At 41.0% G+C, this 19,669-nt stretch overlaps 1 long non-coding RNA gene across 3 annotated transcripts in view; it reads right to left on the bottom strand.

Moving 5' to 3' along the window:
• Positions 1–19,669, bottom strand: part of LOC128315348 (uncharacterized) — a 76,886-nt gene that overhangs the window by 8,611 nt on the left and 48,606 nt on the right. The window lies entirely within an intron of this gene.

Genomic DNA, 19,669 nt, shown 5'->3' on the forward strand with positions numbered 1-19,669 from the left:
TTTGTGGCCCTGAATCATTCAGAACGTGTGGAAAGGAATTTGATCCACATACAAAAAATTGCTAAGCACAGCAAACCATCTCTGAGGTTGTAATATTAGCTCCACCTCAATTGATACTTAGGCAAAAATCAATCAATCAATCAATCAATCAATCAAAAATGGGGCTCCTGAGTGACCGAGTTGCTTAAGCATCTTGATTTTGGCTCAGGTCATGGTCTCACAGTTGTGAGATCGAGCCCCTGCACTGGGCTCCGTGCTGAATGTGGACCCTGCTTAAAATTCTCTCCCTCTTCCTCTGTGCCTCCCCAACTCTCTCTCCTAAATAAATAAATAAATAAATAAATAAATAAAATTTAAAAATAAAAACAAAAATATAAAAACCTGTGTTTATCAAGGTAAACTTCTCAATATATGCAGAATATCTCTAGAGATCTATATTGTAGTTGGAAAATATGAATACATCTATCATGTTTTGTGTTGTCACTCAGGGAGAGGTAAAGTGCAAGGTATTTTAGTTGTCTTCTTGCTTGTGGCGGCAGTGACAATGTTGAGGTTTTCAGAACACTGAAGTCAGCTCAGTTAATGAAAGACTACACAGCTAACAAATAATGATGAATGATGGAAGGAAATTCACAATTGTAAACACTAGTGAAGCTGGAAAATCTGTTAAGAAAAAAAACACATCAGGTTGCTTAAAAAAAAAAGAGCAATTTATGCCAAATAAATGATCACTTTTCTAAAGTGAGAGAGGGAGGTAAATGTAATTAATTTGACAAATCAGTTTAACGAACGTCGCAGATATAACATGAGCACTATACTATGAACTCTGCTCCTGGGAGTTTTCTAAGCAGTTCACATTACATGTCTTGGGTCATTTAATTCTCATGGAAACCCTAAAGGTTTGATTACTATCATCCTGCTTCCATAGATGAGTGAATTGAAGCACAGAGAAGAAAAGTCACATAACAAATATGCCCGGGAAAGGAGATTCAAAACTCTCAGCTCCGACACCTACAGACAGCTCTATACATTCAGCTCGGCATTCTGTCCCCACACTCTTCCCTGGCAATGAGAGTTGCTGTGGGGTTGAGACCCCAGGAACAAGCTGCAACCAAAGAGGTTCAGGAATTGGTAGATAAAGACCCCAGCTTCCCTTCCTCTCTGTGAGACAATCCCAAACATTGTTCACAGACCTCGGAGGGACTGAACCCCAATTACCCCCAGTAGTAACTGGCTCATTAAAGTTCCCTTTCCTGGCTGTCTTCCTTCCAGGTCTCACTCTCACCACCCTTCCAGGGATCTCTTTTTTTCTTTCTTTCTTTCTTTCTTTCTTTCTTTCTTTCTTTCTTTCTTTCTTTCTTTCTTTCTTCTTTCTTTTTTTAAGTCCAATTTTTATTTATTTTGGGGGAGATAGAGAGCAAGCAGGGGAGAGACAGAGAGAGAGGGAGACAGAATCCCAAGCAGGCTCTGCACCATCAGGGCAGAGACCTAAGTGGGGCTTGAACACACGAACCATGTGATCGTGACCCGAGCCAAAAATCAAGAGTCAGACACTTAACCAACTGAACCACCCAGGTGCCTCCGGGGGTCACTTTCTGAATCAACTATTTGCACCCAAATCCTTGCCTTTGGAAAAACCCAGACTAAGACAAAACCCAAGCCAGTCTGCCCTCAGCTCCCAGCCTCTGCACATCTATGCGTTCTAAGGGCTGGTTGTCATCATAGTCCCTTTAGGAGACAATACACACTCATTGCCACAATGACTATATCTGTATCTCATACCCCAGGTCCCCAAAAACTCTTACCCGGGAAAGAGAGGCCCAGGCCAGTAACCACGACTGTCCCAAGAGCTGGATCGTTTTTTCTGAACCCTGAGTCTCTGATAACAGATTCTCTGGTGCCTGCTTCTCAACCCTTCCCCCTCAACCAGAGTTGCACTTTGCCTTGGCCTCAGCTGTTCGTTCCTGCTTAGCCCCGCCAGGCTCCACTATGGCTCCCACAGATCCAGCTCCAGAAAAGACCTGCCTCTCCACTTCTCTTCTCACCGCACACCGTCCCAACCTCACCTTCTCAGGTGCCGTTGTCAGTGTCACTTCTCAGGTGTCGCTGCATTAATTCATGCTAAGAAAACTGCAGTTTTGCCCCGTATTCTTCTGTAGCATCAGTGCCAATATCAACCCGCGAACAAGGCAATATTGTCTTAGTATTATTATGAAAATAATGGACTCACTTTGAGAACTATGGCACCAGAATATCTAGAGTGGGTTTAGTTGTGGCCTCCCAAAAGATATGGCCGTGTCCTCACCCTAGAAACTGTGAATGTGACCTTATTTGGAGAAAGGGTCTTTGAAAAACATAATCAAGGATGTCAAGGTGAGTTCATCTTGGATCATCATTAGTGTTTCCAGCCTGAGCTCAGAACATGAGGTGCCACATCTGGTTTGACACCCCAGTTAGGGGAACCATGTCAAGGCGGTCACAAGGCGGTCACAAGGATATTAAAGGTCACACAGCTTTAACATCCTGTATTACCTTACTGTGCATTTGGCAATCAACAGTCAGCCTAAGTCCACAAAGCCTGACTTTTTCTTTTAGGTATCTGTGTATCTGAAGTAATTGATAAGGAAATCATTTTTTTTTTTAAGTTTATGTATTTATGTAGAGAGAGACAATCCCAAGCAGGCTCCACAGTCAGTGCAGAGGCTGAGGCAGGGCTTGAACTCATGAACTGTGAGATCATGACCTGAGCTGAAATCAAGAGTCGGACGCTTAACCAACTGAGCCGCCCAGGCGCCTTGATGAGGAAACCATTCTGTCTTTATTTTCCTAACGTGTCACTCAGATTTTTGATAGTCGTGAGAATCTCACTCCAAGAGTAGAGAACTACATCTTCCATCTTAAATTATTGCAACAACCTCCTTAAGAAATTATTCCCTGGTATTATGGAATGAATGTGTCCCTCAAAACTCTTAGGTTGAAGTTCAATGTGGTGGTGTTAGGAGGTGGGGTTTGGAGGAGATAATTATGTTTAAATGAGGCCGTGAACGTAGGGTCTCCATGATGGGATTAGTTCTTTCTCTCTTCTCTCTCTCTCTCTCTCTCTCTCTCCCTTCCTCCCTCCCTCCCTCCCCCCACCCAGGTAGGGACATCACAAGAAGGTAGCTATCTGCACCCTGACTGTGCTGGTACTGATCTCAGATTTCCTAGCTTCCACAATGGTGGGAAATAAATGTCTGTTGTTTAAGCCACACAGCCCATGGTATTTTGTTATATAAGTCTGAGCAGTCTACGGCACCTGGCTTCTCCTTGACCTGTTCTTCACTTGCAGCCAGTGATCTTTCCCTTTCAAAATTTGATGTTACATTTTTTTACTTAAAATCTTCATGAACCTCTTTAATTCCAAAAGACAGATTATAAACTGTTGACCTGGCTCCTATGATCTTTCCAGCTTTCATACACCTAACATACCCAATCCCAGGGAACCAGTTGCTGTTTCCTGAAAATTCCAAACCCTTTCCTACTTCAGCCAAACACATATAGTGATTTCCTGGTCTCAGGAACTACTCTGTACCGTTCTAAAAGCTGTCAGGTCATGAATAGCCCACTTTTCCTTAATATCAAAGCTTGTTAAGGCTTTACAAAGAAGGATAGACTAGAAGAAATTTGACACATTATAGAAAAGGAAATGCTAGCCAGCCAGTTGTCCAAAGTGCATAGGCGACTTGGGGTCGAGCCAACATGAGCGAGGGAACAGCTTCTCAGACAGGAATGATGCCAAGAGGATTTCAATGAGCCCATTCTTCAGACTCCCTGTTTCATTATTTAAAAAAAAAAAGTTTTTTTCATGTTTATTTATTTTTGAGAGACACAGAGAGACAGAGAACAAGCAGGGGAGGAACAGAGAGAGAGGGAGACACAGAATCCGAAGCAGGTTCCAGGCTCTGAGCCATCAGCACAGAGCCCGACGCGGGGCTTGAACCCACGAACCCGGGACCCGGGACCCCATGACCCGGCTCGAGATCGTGACCCGAGCCGAAGTCAGTTGACTAACCGACTGAGCCACCCAAGCGCCCCTCCCCCTGTTTCATTATTAAGGTTTTCAGAGAAGAGTCAGATGCAGTGAGTAGCTCTGTGCCTGTCATTGCAAAAGCCACTGGGAGCAAGAGTATATAGTACGAGAACCTGTGCTAAGACCTTTACTGTCTGGGCTCTCGTTCCGTCCCATCTCTTTTTTGTTTTGTGTTGTCACACAACTCCCATGAATTCTCCCATGTTATGGTTGCATATTATTCTGTCAAAGTATCTCATAAAGATATTTTGAAGTGCTTTTAGTCCCCTAGTGTAGTCCAGTTGTTGGAAAGGTCCAGATAAGATTGGCCCGGGTGTGCACATTCCTTGCTGCGGGGAAAAGGAAACCCAGTGCCCGGCCAAGATCTCTGTGAATTCCCTATGGAGTTATGGTCTCATGGCTGTGCTGGCTCTGACCGCCTCCAGCTGAATTCTTGTTCTCCATCGCGCAGCTAGAGGCTGTTCCTTTGTCTCTACCCTGTCTTCATCCATTTCTACATTTTCAGACCCAAAATGGCTTCTGCTTCCCCGAGGTTCTGAGTACGTATCCGTCTACAAGGAATGTTTAGGGAAGTGGAGACACAGAAGCATCTCACAATCAAACATCAGACACTCTTGTTCTCAGCCGTCTTTTGGTTCCATCCCTCGTTTCTGTGCTCACTCCTCTCCTCTGTGCTTGCCCTCTCCAAAGAGAAACACACACACACACACACACACACACCAAATTCTTTCCATTTTCTTCTGTTAGAGCAGTTTAATCTTCTCAAGATCCTACCTTCCCAAAGCAGCTCTGAGCCTTTGACCAGGGACTTTTATGGTTTCCTTTTATAGATATAAATCTTTGGACTATCTGGTATTTGTTTTTGTTTAAGACTAAAAAAAATTTTTTTTTACCGTTCTGTATAGCAATACAAGGAGGTTGGATATAAATCGGCAAAAACAAAACCAAACAAAAAACAAAAGGAAAAAGGAACCAATCAACAAACCAAAAACCCAGGATTACCAGGAGCTCCATGCTCAGAATGACTCAAAGCAGTGCTCGAAGACTGTGCTCGTTGCCAGGCCCGGGGGACACACAGGTACTCTGCTCAGATCCCCTGAGAACCCTCTTCAGGGTACACCAGCCACCTTCTTTGTAGGGTTGCCCTTGGGCTACTGGAGTCACCTCCAGCTGGAAGGTTGGAGATTCCAGGAGTTCACATCTCTGAAGGTGACCAGCAGTTGGCCACTGACTAGTTGAGAGTGTACGAAGCCCAGCTCCTCAGCCTCAAGACTGGATGAACTCAGAGGTGTAAATTATGCCCCAGAACTCCCCACAGGATCAGACTGACTCCAGGAATTCATCTAAAATTGTATACTTGTCTGTCTGCCTCCTCTTGCCTGTCCTGCTTCCCCACTGCCTTGCTATTCTGTCCTGGGAGCACTTCCTTAATAAATCTCTTCCACTTGAATCTGTGGCTCAGTCTGCTTCTGGGAGAACCCAATCTAAGATGTTAAGTATTCCATTTTGTTGGATAGGCAACCTGGGAATTCATTCTTTCCTGCGTATACACTGAGCACCTAATATATGTACTGGGTACTATTAAAACAGTCGGTACCCTCAGGAAAAGTGCAAACTAGTTAGTGAGGTAAGACACGGGGAGCCATAAGTATAATTTGAGGCCACATGTCCTTTATTTACAAAAAAATACTGAATATTCTCTATGTACATATGGTAGAATCTCAACATGATAGGGAAGGAGTGCTTATAGCTTCATGGTCTTAGGTGCTGGATTTGGCAGGGCATATAAGATTTCCAAACAAAAAGTTGGAAGTGGAGAAATATTAACTAGGGAAAATTGTATAGGTAGTTGAACATATAAGGTTGAGAAGATAAAGAGAGACATAGTGTTCGGGGCACCTGGTTGGATCAGTCAGTAGAGCATGCACCTTTTTTTTTTTTTTTTTTTAACGTTTATTTATTTTTGAGAGAGAGAAAGAGAGAGAGAGACAGAGTGTGAGCAGGGGAGGGGCAGAGAGAGAGAGAGGGAGACACAGAATCAGAAGCAGGCTCTACGCTCTGAGCTGTCAGCACAGAGACTGACACGGGGCTCGAACTCACAAACTGTGAGATCATGACCTGAGCTGAAGTCAGACACTTAATCGACTGACCCGCCCAGGTGCCCCAAGCATGCAACCCTTGAGTTCTGGGTTGTGAGTCTGAACCCCGCATTGGGCATGGAGACTACTTTAAAAGAATAAATAAACAAATAAATAAAAATTTTAAAAAAAGAAAGAAAGATGTAGTGTTAAGAGAGCTCTTGAGAGGATCCTTTGTCTTCTGAAAGGCTGAATCCTTGCCATATAGCTTCAGCCTTTCACTTGGCCATTCATATCCCATGAGCGTATGATATGATGCACACAAGGGGTCATTCTGTACTTGGGTAATGGCTCAAATCTTAGGGAACAGGTTCAAATATGCAAAAAAACCATGTTACATCTTTTTCCTCCCCTTCTATATAATTTCCTATGTAATTATCCTTGTAAGCCTCCATTCCGCTAGGGTGGTGAAAATTTGATCTTGATCAAATTGTGTGTCCCTCTACCACCCCCTTTTCCTTCAAGTTGCATCTAAGTTCCAAGAGCTTTTGGGGGAATTTAGTAGGACCCTTAATCCTCGCCACCATCCAGAGATCTGATCCCTGGGTTATCAGGCATGAGCAGTTAACTGCTGAGTTGTCCTTCATGCCTATCCTCAAGACATCTGTAGATTCCGCTATCCTTTCTGCTAATCTCATTCTGTGCTGGGGCATGGTGTGCTCCAGTAGGTTGGTGCCAGGGGTGTGCCCAGGGGTGAGCAAGGTGCAAGGATTCATCTCTATTTAAACTTCCATCATTTTTCTGTTTTCCTTCCTTTGCTTCTTTCCTCTCTACTTCTAGAATCATATTTAGTAACAGGACAGGAGTTGGCCCTTACATTATTCTGGGGTTTTTTTCCCTCCCAAACATTGTCTGTATTTTAAGCCATTTCCATTCCTTAAGGATTTTGAAACTATCAAGTGAAGAGGAGATATGCTGTTGTCTTCCTGCTGTCACATCTTGAAGGTGGGGAGAAATCATAGAAAGAAACTGGACAGGGAAAAGAGGTGACTACAGCACAAAATTTAAGAAAATACTAACTCTTGGGGTCATGTAAATGTTGACTCTACAGAATCCTGAGAATGAGTGCCTCCTAAATTTCATGCCCTACAGATCTCACTTGCCTCATGCTAGTCCCAGACTTGGAAGAAAATACCAGTCATTGCCCCTAAAAACCAGTTAAAATAAAATTTTTAGCCTATCTAACTTGGACAAAAGACTAAAAGAGACGTCAATGGTGGTTAGAGCTCCACAGTGGATTATGGATGATATGTATGTTGTTTATCTTTTTTTGGTATTCTTTTTTTCCTCCACGCTTATTGAGGTATAATTGCCAAAACTGTAAGCTACTTAAAGTATACATGAATATTTGATATATGTATACATTGTGAAGGGATTCCCCCATCAAGTTGATGATCACATCCATCGCTATATATATTTGTTTTGTGTGTGTTGGGGGGAAGGGTGTGAGAATATTTAAGTTCTACTTTCTTGGCAAATTTCAATTATATAATACAGTGTTACCAACTATAGTCACATGTTATAGATTAGATCCTTGGGACTTATTCCTTTTATACTGAGTAGCCTTTTTGTTCAAGTAACCCTTGTGCTAAAGACTTGTGATAAAAGGGTACTTAGAAGATATCAAAGAGAATCTTCGGCTCATTGTTATCTGAACGTGGCCTTCTTTCCACTTCATTTTCCAGAATGTTGCCATAGGCAGAGACAATGAAAAGGCGGGAGAAATGGTCCAGAACGAGGCTGGGGATGACTGTTGTATCTTGTAAATGCTGTGTACATTTTGTTTCTGCTGGCTGCTTGAACCACCCTTTAGAAGTCCCCGCTAAGTGTCACAAAATATTTGTAGGTATTCTGTATATTTCTAATATCCTCCAATGAGCATGTAATAATTTTATGATTAAAAATAAAGTTATATAAAATAAAAACTATTGTGATAACATTGACAGGGAAGCTAGCAGAAGTGTGTAAGGGAATTTTTTGCATCATTCCTGCAGTTTTTCTGTAAGTTTGAAATTGTTTCAAATCAAAAAATTTGAAAATTATGAAAAATCAAAACCTTTCTAAAATTAAAAAAAAAATGTGTTAAGTTAAAAACCTTAGTGGCCCCAAACAGGTTGGAAGCCAACCTAGAATTTTATAAGTCCCATAGTTCAACATACTTTCTCATATGCTATGTATATGAAGCTACTTGGCTTTTGCTTATTAAGATTTTGGCAGATCCCCAATTTAGGCAACTTTCTTAAAGACTCATTACAATTTTTATAATGGATAGTTATAAAGGTTGGTGTCCAGGAAGCAGAGGACACATAGAGGAATCTCTATGCAACTTGGGCTGTAGATCATGTTTCATGTCCAGTGAGGTTCTTATGTTTATTTTTTGGTTTCCTTTCCTTTCTTTCTTTTTTTAAGTTTATTTACTTATTTTTGAGAAAGGGAAAGAGAGAGAGTGAGTAGGGGATGGGCAGAGAGAGAGAATCCAAGCAGGCTCTGTACTGTCAGCGCAGAGCCCAACATGGGGCTTGAACTCAAGAACCGTGAGATCATGACCTGAGCTGAAATCAAGAGCCAGATGCTTAACCGACTGAGCCCCCCGCCCCCCCCCCCGCAGGCACCCCACATTAGGTTTTACTCTTGATGTTCAACATTCTATTGGTTTGGACGAATGTATAATGACATTTATCCACCATCATAGCTTCATACAGAATAGCCACCCAGCCTCAAAAATCCTCTGTGCTCTGCCTACTCATCCCTTCTTCCTCCCAACACATGGAAACCACTGATCTTTTTACTACATTCATTGCTTCGCTTTTTCCAGAATTGCTGGAATCATATATTATGCAGCCTTTTCAAGTTGGCTTCTTTCACTTAGTAGTATGCATTTAAGTGTTTTCATGGCTTGATAGCTCATTTCCTTCTAATTCTGAATAGATCCATTATCTGGATATCACCCATTCACCTGCTGAAGGACATCTTTGTTGCTTACAAGTTTTGGCAATTATGACGAAAGCTGCTATAAACATCTGTGATAGCACAAGTTTTTGTGTGGACATAAGTTTTCAGCTCATTTGTGTAAATACCAAGGAGTACAGTTGCTGGATCATGTGGTCAGAGTAAGTTTCATTTTGTAAGAAACCTCCAGACTGTTTTCCAAAGTGGCTTTACCATTTTACATTTGACATTCCCACCTGCAATGAATGGGAGTTCTCACTACTTTTTATCCTCACCAACATTGGGTGGTGTCAGGGTTTGGGTTTTGGCTATTTTTAAAAAAATTTTTTAACATTTATTCATTTTTGAGAGAGTGTGCGAGGGGGAGGTGCAGAGAGAGAGACACACACACAGAATCTGAAGCAGGCTCCAGGCTGCTTCAGCCCATGTGGGGCTCAAACCCACGAACTGTGAGATCATGACCTGAGCTGAAGTCGGATGCTTAACCGACTGAGCCACCCAGGTGCCCCCAGGTTTTGGCTATTCTAATAGGTGTGTAATAGTATGTCACTATTGTTTTAATTTGCATTTCCCTGATGACATATGATGTGGAACATCTTTTTATATGTGTATTTCTTTGCAGCATGTAAGGGTGTCTGGTAAGCTGTCTGTTCAAATCTTCTGCTTGTTTTAAAATCAGGTTGTTTTCCTATTGTAGAATTTTAAGAGTTCTTTGTGTATTTTGGATAACAGCCATTGACCAGGTATGGCTTTTGTAAATGTTTCCTCCCAGTCTGTGTCTTCTATTTTCATTCCCTTAACAGTTTCTTTTGTGGAGCAGAAGTTTTAAATTTTAATGAAGTCCAGTATATCATTTTTTTTCCATGGATTATGCTTTTGGTGTTGTTTCTAAAAAGTCAACACCATGCCACCATGCCCAAGATCATCTAGATTTTCTTCTATGTTATCTTCCAGGAGTTTTAGAGTTTTGTATTTTACATTTAGTTCTATGACCTATTTTGATTTAATTATTGTGAACGATCTAAGTTCTGTGTCTGGATTCTTTCTTTCTTTCTTCTTCTTCTTCTTCTTCTTCTTCTTCTTCTTCTTCTTCTTCTTCTTCTTCCTCCTCCTCCTCCTCCTCCTCCTCCTCCTTCCTCTCTCCTCCTCCTCCTTCTCCAGCATGTGGACACCCAGTTATTCTAGCACCATTTGCTGAAAAAGATGATCTTTTCACCATTGTATTGTCTTTGCTTCTTTGTCAAAGATCAATTGACTATATTTATGTGGGTCTATTTCTGACAGCCACAAGATGACTTGCTGGGATATTGATTGAAATCATGGTAAAGTTGGGAAGAAATGGTATCTTGACAATATCCACACACATAGAATATATCCACATTTACTTAATTCTTCTTTGGTTTCTTTTTTCCAATGTTTTAAATGTTTATTTTTGAGAGAGACAGAGAGACAGAGAGAGAGAGAGACAGAGAGAGACATAGCGTGAGAGGGGGAGGGGTAGAGAGAAAGGGAGACAGAATCCGAAGTAGGCTCCGGGCTCTGAGTTGTCAGCACAGAGCCCGAGATGGGGCTTAAACTCATGAACCGCAAGACCGTGACCTGAGCCGAAGTTGGACACTTAACTGACTGAGCCACCCAGGCGCCCCTTCTTCGGTTTCTTTTATCAGAGTTTTGTAGTTTTCTTCATATAGATCTTGAGTCCACCATTTTAAAAATATGTGTACTGAAACACGTAGACATACTGGTCGCAATTTGATCATGTTTAATTTTTTTCCTAACCATGACATTATTTGTACTATTATAATAGTAGTGGTAAAACTATATATACTAGTGTGGTAAAATACAACTAAATATTGGCCAATAGAATGTTTCCAATAAACACCCATTAGGTGGTGAGGAAAAAAAGTGCAAATAGTGACAATTTTTGATCAAGGCTGACACAGAAGAAAGAGCTCTTTAGACATGGTTGGTGCATCCCAATAAGAATATGGCACAGTGGCCAGCGCGAATTATACTAACATTGACACTTAAAGCTGGTCATGATTTTGAATCTCTTTCATGAACCTAGCAAATCAGGCAAAATAATTTTTGTAAGCCTTAAAATTGTCGAGGTCAGAAAATACAAAAATACAAAGAAAGGATGTAAAACTATTCCAGATTAAAGAAGACTAAAGAGACAGGACAACTAATGCAATGCATGATTCTAGATTAGACCTTGGGCTGGGAGAAAAACAGCTAAAATGGTTACTATTGGGACAATGCATGAATTTTAATATGAATGGCAGATTAGATAATAGTATTATACTAAGAGGATGTCCTTGTACTTTGGAAATACACGCTGAAGTAGTTAAACTTTTTTTTTAATGTTTATTTATTATTGAGAGACAGAGCATGAGCATGGGAGGGTCAGAGAGAGAGGGAGACACAGAATCTGAAGCACGCTCCAGGCTCCTGGAGCACAGAGCCCGACACGGGGCTTGAACCCACAAACCGGGAGATCATGACCTGAGCCAAAGGCAGATGCTCAACCGACTGAGCCACCCAGGCGCCCCCACACTGAAGTATTTAAGAGATAGAGAGGCATGATATTTCCAACTTACTTTCAAATGATACAGAAAAGATTTATACATACTTTTTTTACGTATGGAGAGATAATGACAAAGCAAATGCAGGAGAATGTAAACAAACTGGATAATGAGTATATGAAAAGATATTTTTACTTTCCGATAAGTTACAAATCACAACAAAATTAAAAGTTACCCCCCCAAAAAATAACGATTTAAAATTAAGCCCCCAAAGTTTAAAACACATGTATTTGACATATTTTCATGATTTCTCTCTAATAATCCAGACTTTTTTTTTTTTTTTTTTTTTTGGCCCATCCAATAGCTGCGGATAGACTATTTGGCTTAAAGACGTAACCATAAGGGAAACATACTTTAAAACACCATATAATGTTCTATTAACATGACTGCTATGTAGGAAATATAAAGTTGAAGAGAAAGGAAGGCTTTATTTTAGGTTCTTAGAATCTTTAGTTCTGCGACACGTGAAATTGACTCTGATGGCAAGATGATAGCATATGTAAGTAGATTTTTTTTCAGGGAAGGAGGCCTGGGAGGAGACGCTATAGCTCTTTCTCTTCATGAGAAATCGCAAGTAGTATTTGGAGGCAGAGGGTCACGACAGCAGCAGTTGACTCTTGAACGGTTCAGATAAAAGGAGGGCGGAGAGGGAGAGAGAGAGGCTCACAAGGCAAAGGCAGCAAAGTATGAACCAAATGGTGAGTTGAGAGGAAGCGTATATGGGAGTCCTCTGTATTGCTTTTTTCTACGTTATCGTTGTGACTTCTCTGTAAGTTCGAAATGATGTCAAACTAAAAGTTTACGGAAAAAATACAAAGAAGTATGAGTTAGTAGATGTCCTCCTCACGGTCCTCACCCTCTAATATCAGAACAAATTCCGAATCAGGCCATCTCCCTCTAACGTAGCCGTCTACACCAACGAATGTCTAGAGTAGAGCCGTCCCAGTTCAGTACCGCATTTTTTTTTTTTTTTTTTAAACCTGCATCTCAAACCCTGTGGCTACCTACCAGTGGGCATGGCTCCGCCTGGCTTTTCATTATACTGAGAAAATCTGTCAGGATCAGTCCAACTGGTTAGGATCCTCGGGAGTAGCACCAACATGCCTACTTTAAATACATGCCATCTCGTGGAAGCTCAAAAAACAAACTAAACAACATGAAACTTACTTTGCTTCCAAAACAGAAGATTAGTGTGAGGTTTCCTGTTGGCCAGGAGATCCTGAGTGGATGAGAGCTCTGCCCTTTGCGAAGGCTGTCTGCAGCCTACCTGGGGTAAAGCACTTTGGCCTCCCTAAACTCCCTCCCAATCGTTGTGATCAGTTTTTATTTTCATGATTTCCTTCAATGGAAAATCAAGGTCACATAGCCTATTCTTCACCAAAACAGTGAAGAGAGCAGTATGTGGATCGACATTCATTTCGACCTTTCTAATGCACATATCGCTGCCCTCTCTGGCTACCTACATCCCCGGTGTGCCATCAGTATTGACACAAAAGCAGTGCTCTTGGTATTATTATAAATAATAGGTAACGTTAATTTGAAAGGGACTTGTTTTGGTATTTGGGATACTTACTAAGATGGCTGATAAGCACACAACTTGTATTTAATAGAGGAGTTGGAAGCGAAGATACACAATCGTAGAGTGATACAAGTTTGGGAAAAATATTTCGTGAATAATTTAGTGAAAAAGATAATGCATTGAACCAGTAGACTTAGATGAATATGTTTGGGTCAGCAGGGGCACACGCATGATGATGGGGAAGAGGTAGTTCAGTTTCTACACTTGTACAATCAAAAAGTAAAGCAAGCAGTAAGCGAGCTGAGAGCTGACCAAGGGGATGGAGGTCTTGACTGAGAACGAATTATATAACCTTGTGAGTGTGCACTAAGGAATTCTGTCCGTGTTGATTACATTATAATGAGTAAAAACGCATGACCATAAAATAAGTTGTACATAGGAGCTGATGGGGCCTGTAAGAGGTCTATTGGCCATAACATTTAGAAGGAGTTTCAGGAAAAGATTAAAAAAAAAATTAAAACACTGGGGGCAGAGTGTAGATTTTCAATTAAAGGAATACATGGCGTCTGTGAGTTCCTGAGTATCTTGGCCACTGCTCAGACCCATGTGAAAATTAATGAAGGGAAACCTCACTAAAATGGGTTAGAGAGGCTAGAAGGGAAGGTTAGAAGGGGAAGCCCTACCACTCAGTGTCAACCACAGGAAGACTTGTCAGTTGCAGAGACCAACAGAAGAGTAGCAACAGGAAAGAATCACCAGTTCCAGGGCCCAACAGGGAAGCGTGTATGTTGCATCTTTTACGAGAAATCAATCAGCCCTGCAGTTCACCCAATGACAAACGTGATCACCTTGAAATCTTGCTTTTTCTCCAGTGGGCTTTCATTCAAAACAACCCCTCCCAAATTTTTCGTTCTTCTCCATAAAATAATGCTCCTCTCCTTTGTTTGTTGGAATTGCCTATGGTTTTGCCAGCACTTGCATTTCTCTACTATTCCTGAATAAACCCATTTTTTTTTTCTGGTAAAATAGCTCACTTTTATTTTTAAGGCTAACACCTATCATTTCTCCCACTGGTATAGCTACAATCTTTGAAAATCCACCAAGGATCTATGGATCCACATGGCCTATCCTCTCCTGTTTACCAATGCTACCGCATGGAGTAAACCCAGAGAGGGAGACAGCAGAGCTCTCTCTTCTCACAGCTTTTTGAGCATTGGCTTTCGTGTATGTGCTACCGAAGCAAACACTTGAGCACTGGTTTTAATATGAGCCTGAGGGGAGCCCGCTATCGTAGCTGTCCTCCCCGCTCTGAGATCAGAGATGAGGGTGAGACAGGTCAAACCTAAAATAAGGAAGAAGAAGTGTTCTCCATCTCAAACAGGGGTTTGAGATGATAAACAGAGAAAGAAGTCAGCCAGCACTTTCCCCTCCTTTACACCAAGAGCTGACTCTTGCTCTGCATGAATAGTTTTGGCCCAACAAAGTGCTAAGTATCTGTGAAAATGCATACATTAGGGTGGTTTATTTTCTATGTCCGATAGTGTCATTTAATAAATAAATTTTGCTAGTAGTTCATTCTGTTATCTCTCTAAGCCTAATGTTTGTCGTTAACTTTGTTGGGTAGATGCCAAGCTTTTTGACTGCAGAGTAACATTTTTGTTGCTCAGAATGCAGCTTTGAATGATTTTTTTGATTTAAAAAAATGTTTTTTGTTACTCCTGTTTGTAACAAAATTTTCTAACTATATTAGAATAAATTCTTTTGCGCTAGATAAAGAAAAAAATCAACAGATTTTTATCCGTGAGGTCACTGCTTCTTTGAAAAAAAAAAAAAAAAAGCAATGTTTTGATGACCTCCCACCAGTAATTGATGGAGTTTGAAACCAACCTGTATAGTCTGGTCCAGGGACAAATGGATTGCTGAGTTCCCATAGAAATATTTATTTAGTCATAGTTATACTTTGTCGTAATTTTTATGAAGTTTTTAACTAAAAAAAATTTTTTTTAATGTTTATTCATTTTTGAAAGACAGAGAGCACAAGCGGGGTGGGGTGGAGAGAGAGGGGGACACAGAATGTGAAGCAGGCTCCAGGCTCTGAGCTGTCAGCACGGAGCCCATCGTGGAGCTCAGACTCATGAACCGTGAGATCATGACCTGAGCCAAAGTCGGATGCTCAACCGACTGAGCCACCCAAGCACCCCAGTTTTAACGTTTATTTTTGAAGGAGAGAGACAGAGCGTGAGCGGGGGAGGGGCACAGAGAGAGGGAGACACAGAATCCGAAGCAGGCTGCAGGCTCTGAGCCATCAGCACAGAGCCTGATGCGGGGCTCCAACTCATGAACCGCGAGATACTGACCTGGGCTGAAGTCGGACGCCCAACCGACTGAGCCCACCAGGCACCCCCCTGAAGATTTTATTTAAATTCCAGTTAGTTAATATACAGTACAATATTAGTTTCAGGTGTACAATTTAGTGATTCATCACTTCCATACAACACCCGGGGCTCATCACAAGTGCCCTCCTTAATCCCCATCACCTGTTTAATCCATCTCCCCATCTATTTCCCCTCTGGTAACCATCAGTTTGTTCTCTATAGTTAAGAGTCTGTGTCTTGGTTTTCCTCTCTCTTCTCCCCCGACCATCATCGTTTGTTTTGTTTCTTAATTCCACATATAAGTGAATCATATGGTATTTGGTTTTCCCTAACTAACTGATTTTGCTTAACATTATACTTTCTAGCTCCACCCATGTCATTGTAAATGGCAAGATTTCATTCTTTTTGATGGCTAGGTAGTATTCCTTTGTATGTATACACCACATCTTCTTTATCCATTCATCCATCGATGGACATTTGGGCTCTTTACATAATTTGACTATTGTTGATAATGCTGCTTTAAACATTGGGGTACATGTATCCCTTTGAATTTTTTGTATTCTTTGGGTAAATAACTAGTAGGGCAATTGCTGGATCATAGGGTGGTTCTATTTTTAATGTTGTGAGGAACCTCCATACTGTTTCCAAAGTAGCTGCTTCTTTTCAACAGCACGTGGGACATTCTCCAGAAGAGATCACATGCTAGGTCACAAATCAGGCCTCAACAAGTGCAAAAAATTGAGATCATACCATGCATATTTTCTGACCACAACACTATGAAACTTGAAGTCAACCACAAGAAAAAAATTGGAAAGACCACAGATACATGGAGGTTAAACAACATGGTGCTAAACAATGAATGGGTCACCCAGGAAATCAAAGAATAAATTTAAAAAATACATGGAAACAAATGAAAATGAAAACACAAGGTTCCAAAACCTTTGGGTTGTAGCAAGTGGTCCTAAGAGGCAAGTATATAGCAATATCAGTCTACCTCAAGAAGCAAGAAAAGTCTCAAATACACACCTAACCTTACACCTAAAGGAGATAGAAAAAGAGGAACAAACAAAGCCTAAAGAAAGCAGAAGGGGGGGGGGAATCATAAAGATTAGAGCAGAAATAAATGATATAGAAACTAAAAAAACACAGTAGAAAAGATCAATGAAACCAGGAGCTGGTTCTTTGAAAAAACTAATAAAATTGATAAACCCCCAGCCACACTTATCAAAAAGAAAAGAGAAAGGACCCAAATAAATAAAATCACAAATGATAGAGGAGAAATAACAACCAACATCACAAAACACAAACAATTATAAAAGAAGACTGTAAAAAAATCTGTATGCCAACAAATTGGACAACCTGGAAGAAATGGATAAATTCCTAGAAATATAGAAACTACCCAAATTGAATCAGTAAGAAATAGGAAACTTGAACAGATTGATAATCAGCAAAGAAACTGAAATGGAATCAGTAACCAAAAATCTCCCAATGAACAAAAGTCCAGGGCCAGATGCCTTCACAGTGAATTCTACCAAACATCTGAAGAAGAGTTAATACCTATCCTTCTCAAGCTGTTCCAAAAAATAGAAATGGAAGGAAGACTTCCAAACTCATTTTATGAGGCCAGCATTGCCCTGAATCAAAAACCAGACAAAGACTCCACTAAAAAAGAGAACTATAGGCCAGTATCCCTGATGAACATGATGTAAAAATTCTCAACAAAATACCAGGAAATCAAATCCTTCAGTACATTAAAGGAATCATTTGCCACAATCAAGTGAGATTTATTCCAGGGCCGTAAGGGTGGTTTGATATGCACAAATCATTCAACATGATACACCACATTAATAAAAGAAAGGATAAGAACCATATGATCCTTTCAATAGATGCAGAAAAAGCATCTGTTGACAAAGTACAGCATCCATCCATGTTAAAAACCCTCAACAAATTAAGTATAGATGGAACACACCTCAACATCATAAAGGCCATATATGAAAAACCCACAGCTAGTATCATCCTCAATGGGGCAAAAGGGAGAGCTTTTCCTTTACGGTTAGGAACAAGACAGGGATTTCCATTCTCATCATATTGTTCAGCATAGTACTCGAAGTCCTAGCCACAGCGATCAGACATGCAACAACAAAAAAAGGCATCCAAATCGGCAAGGAGGAAGTCAAACTTTCACTATCATGATATCCTATGAAGAAAACCCAGAAGAGTCCACCAAAATTTTTTTCTAATTGATACTTGAATTCAATAAAATCGCAGGATACCGAATCAATACACAGAAATCGGTTGCATTTTATACACCAATAATGAAGCAGCAGAAAGAGAACTCAAGGAATCAATCCGATTTATAACCGTAGTCATGTTTTTTGTTTGTTTGTTTGTTTTTAAATCCACCGTGTACACATCTTCATTTTACATTTGTTCCGGGACCTGTGACCACTGTTTAGGAGATTCTTCTTTAAATCCACTTTTATAAGTCTGAGGTCCCCTTAGCATCCCTAAAATACTTTTCTCCTCCCCAGGGAGAGATGCGGGAAGCAATAAAAGTTAAAATTTCAGGACAGCTATTTATTAGTCTTAAGAAAGTCACATTAAGATCTCTGAACATCTTTAGGAAAATCAATTCCATTTTATTGTAACAAATGAAACATTTAATACTTGTGACATTACTTGAGACATCTTTGTTTCAAAAATTGTGCCAAAACAGCCTGGAAGTTCCTCAAAAGGTTAAGCAGAGTTACTATGTGACCTAGCACTTCCTCCTCTAGGTATATACCCAGGATAAATAACAATACACAACAACTTGGACACGCATTTCAGAGCGCATCAGTCATAATCATCAAAGGTGAACACAACCCAAATGTATACCAGCCGGTGGATGGATAAACAAAATACGGTAAAGCCACGCAATGAAATACTGATGCACGCTACAACATGAACAAACCATGAAAAGATGCTAAGTGGCTGTTACCAAAGACCATATATTATATAATTCTGCTTATATGAAATGTCCAGGATAGGCAAATCCATAGAGACAGAAAATAGATGAGCGGTCGTGTAGGGGCCGGGAATTCTCTAGAAGGGGCGTGTGAGTAGCTGCTAAAGGGGTAGGGTCCTCTTGGGTGATGAAGATGTTCCGAGATTAGATAGTGCTGATGATTACACATCTCTGTAAATATACCCCAAGCCACTGAACTGCACGCTTTAAGTGGGTGACTTCATGCTTTGCAAATTATATCTTAATAAGACGGTTATTTTTTTTTTAAGAAGTACCAACTATGTGTTTAATATTGCAGCTAAAGAACAGAGAGAATGCTGCTGATGAATGATAGCTGCCCTAAGTGGGGTTTTAAATGGGCTTGGAGCCTCTGTGGCCTTTGAAGCAGGCATCTGGTTGAGAGGGAAGTCTCTTCTGAACACCATCTCCCCCCAAAAGGTGGGGGATCAAACTTGGCCTGGACACCTTGCAAACGGAAGGCTGAGATTACTTAAGCAAAGGATGGAAGGCAGGGTGGCAGCATCTGAATGCCGTTCCTCGCGGTTTTTCGCAGAGCAGCGGATCTCGAGCTTGGCAGGACACCACCGCGTGCTCACCTGAAGCGTTTAAACAAGATCGATGCCCGTGGTCCCACTTGGAGAGGTTCTGATTTACTGGGTCCGAGGCCAGGCCCGGGGTTGGAATCTTAAAAGCTTCCCTAGTGGTTCTGATGTGCGCGCAAGGCTGAGAGGTACTGCGGTGGAGAAAAAGGAGTAGCAAAATATCTGACTAGTTTATTGGTCCCTGGGTGCTCTGAAATTTCCACTTACTGCTCATTTTTAAGAGCTTAAAATTAGGCCTCGCCCAGACAAGTGATTCTGGCAAGGGCTTAGAACAGCCAAGCTATTCTTAGCGATGTATTTAGGCTATTATTTGCCTTACTACTTTTAAGCTTCCAAAAACCATAGCTCAGTGATTGATGTGTTAGATGACTTGAGAATGTAGAACAACACAGCAGAAACCGCCAGAGCTATTAAGTTTAATAAAA

This window comes from Acinonyx jubatus, chromosome C2, assembly GCF_027475565.1.
Source record: "Acinonyx jubatus isolate Ajub_Pintada_27869175 chromosome C2, VMU_Ajub_asm_v1.0, whole genome shotgun sequence".
Classification (NCBI taxonomy): domain Eukaryota; kingdom Metazoa; phylum Chordata; class Mammalia; order Carnivora; family Felidae; genus Acinonyx; species Acinonyx jubatus.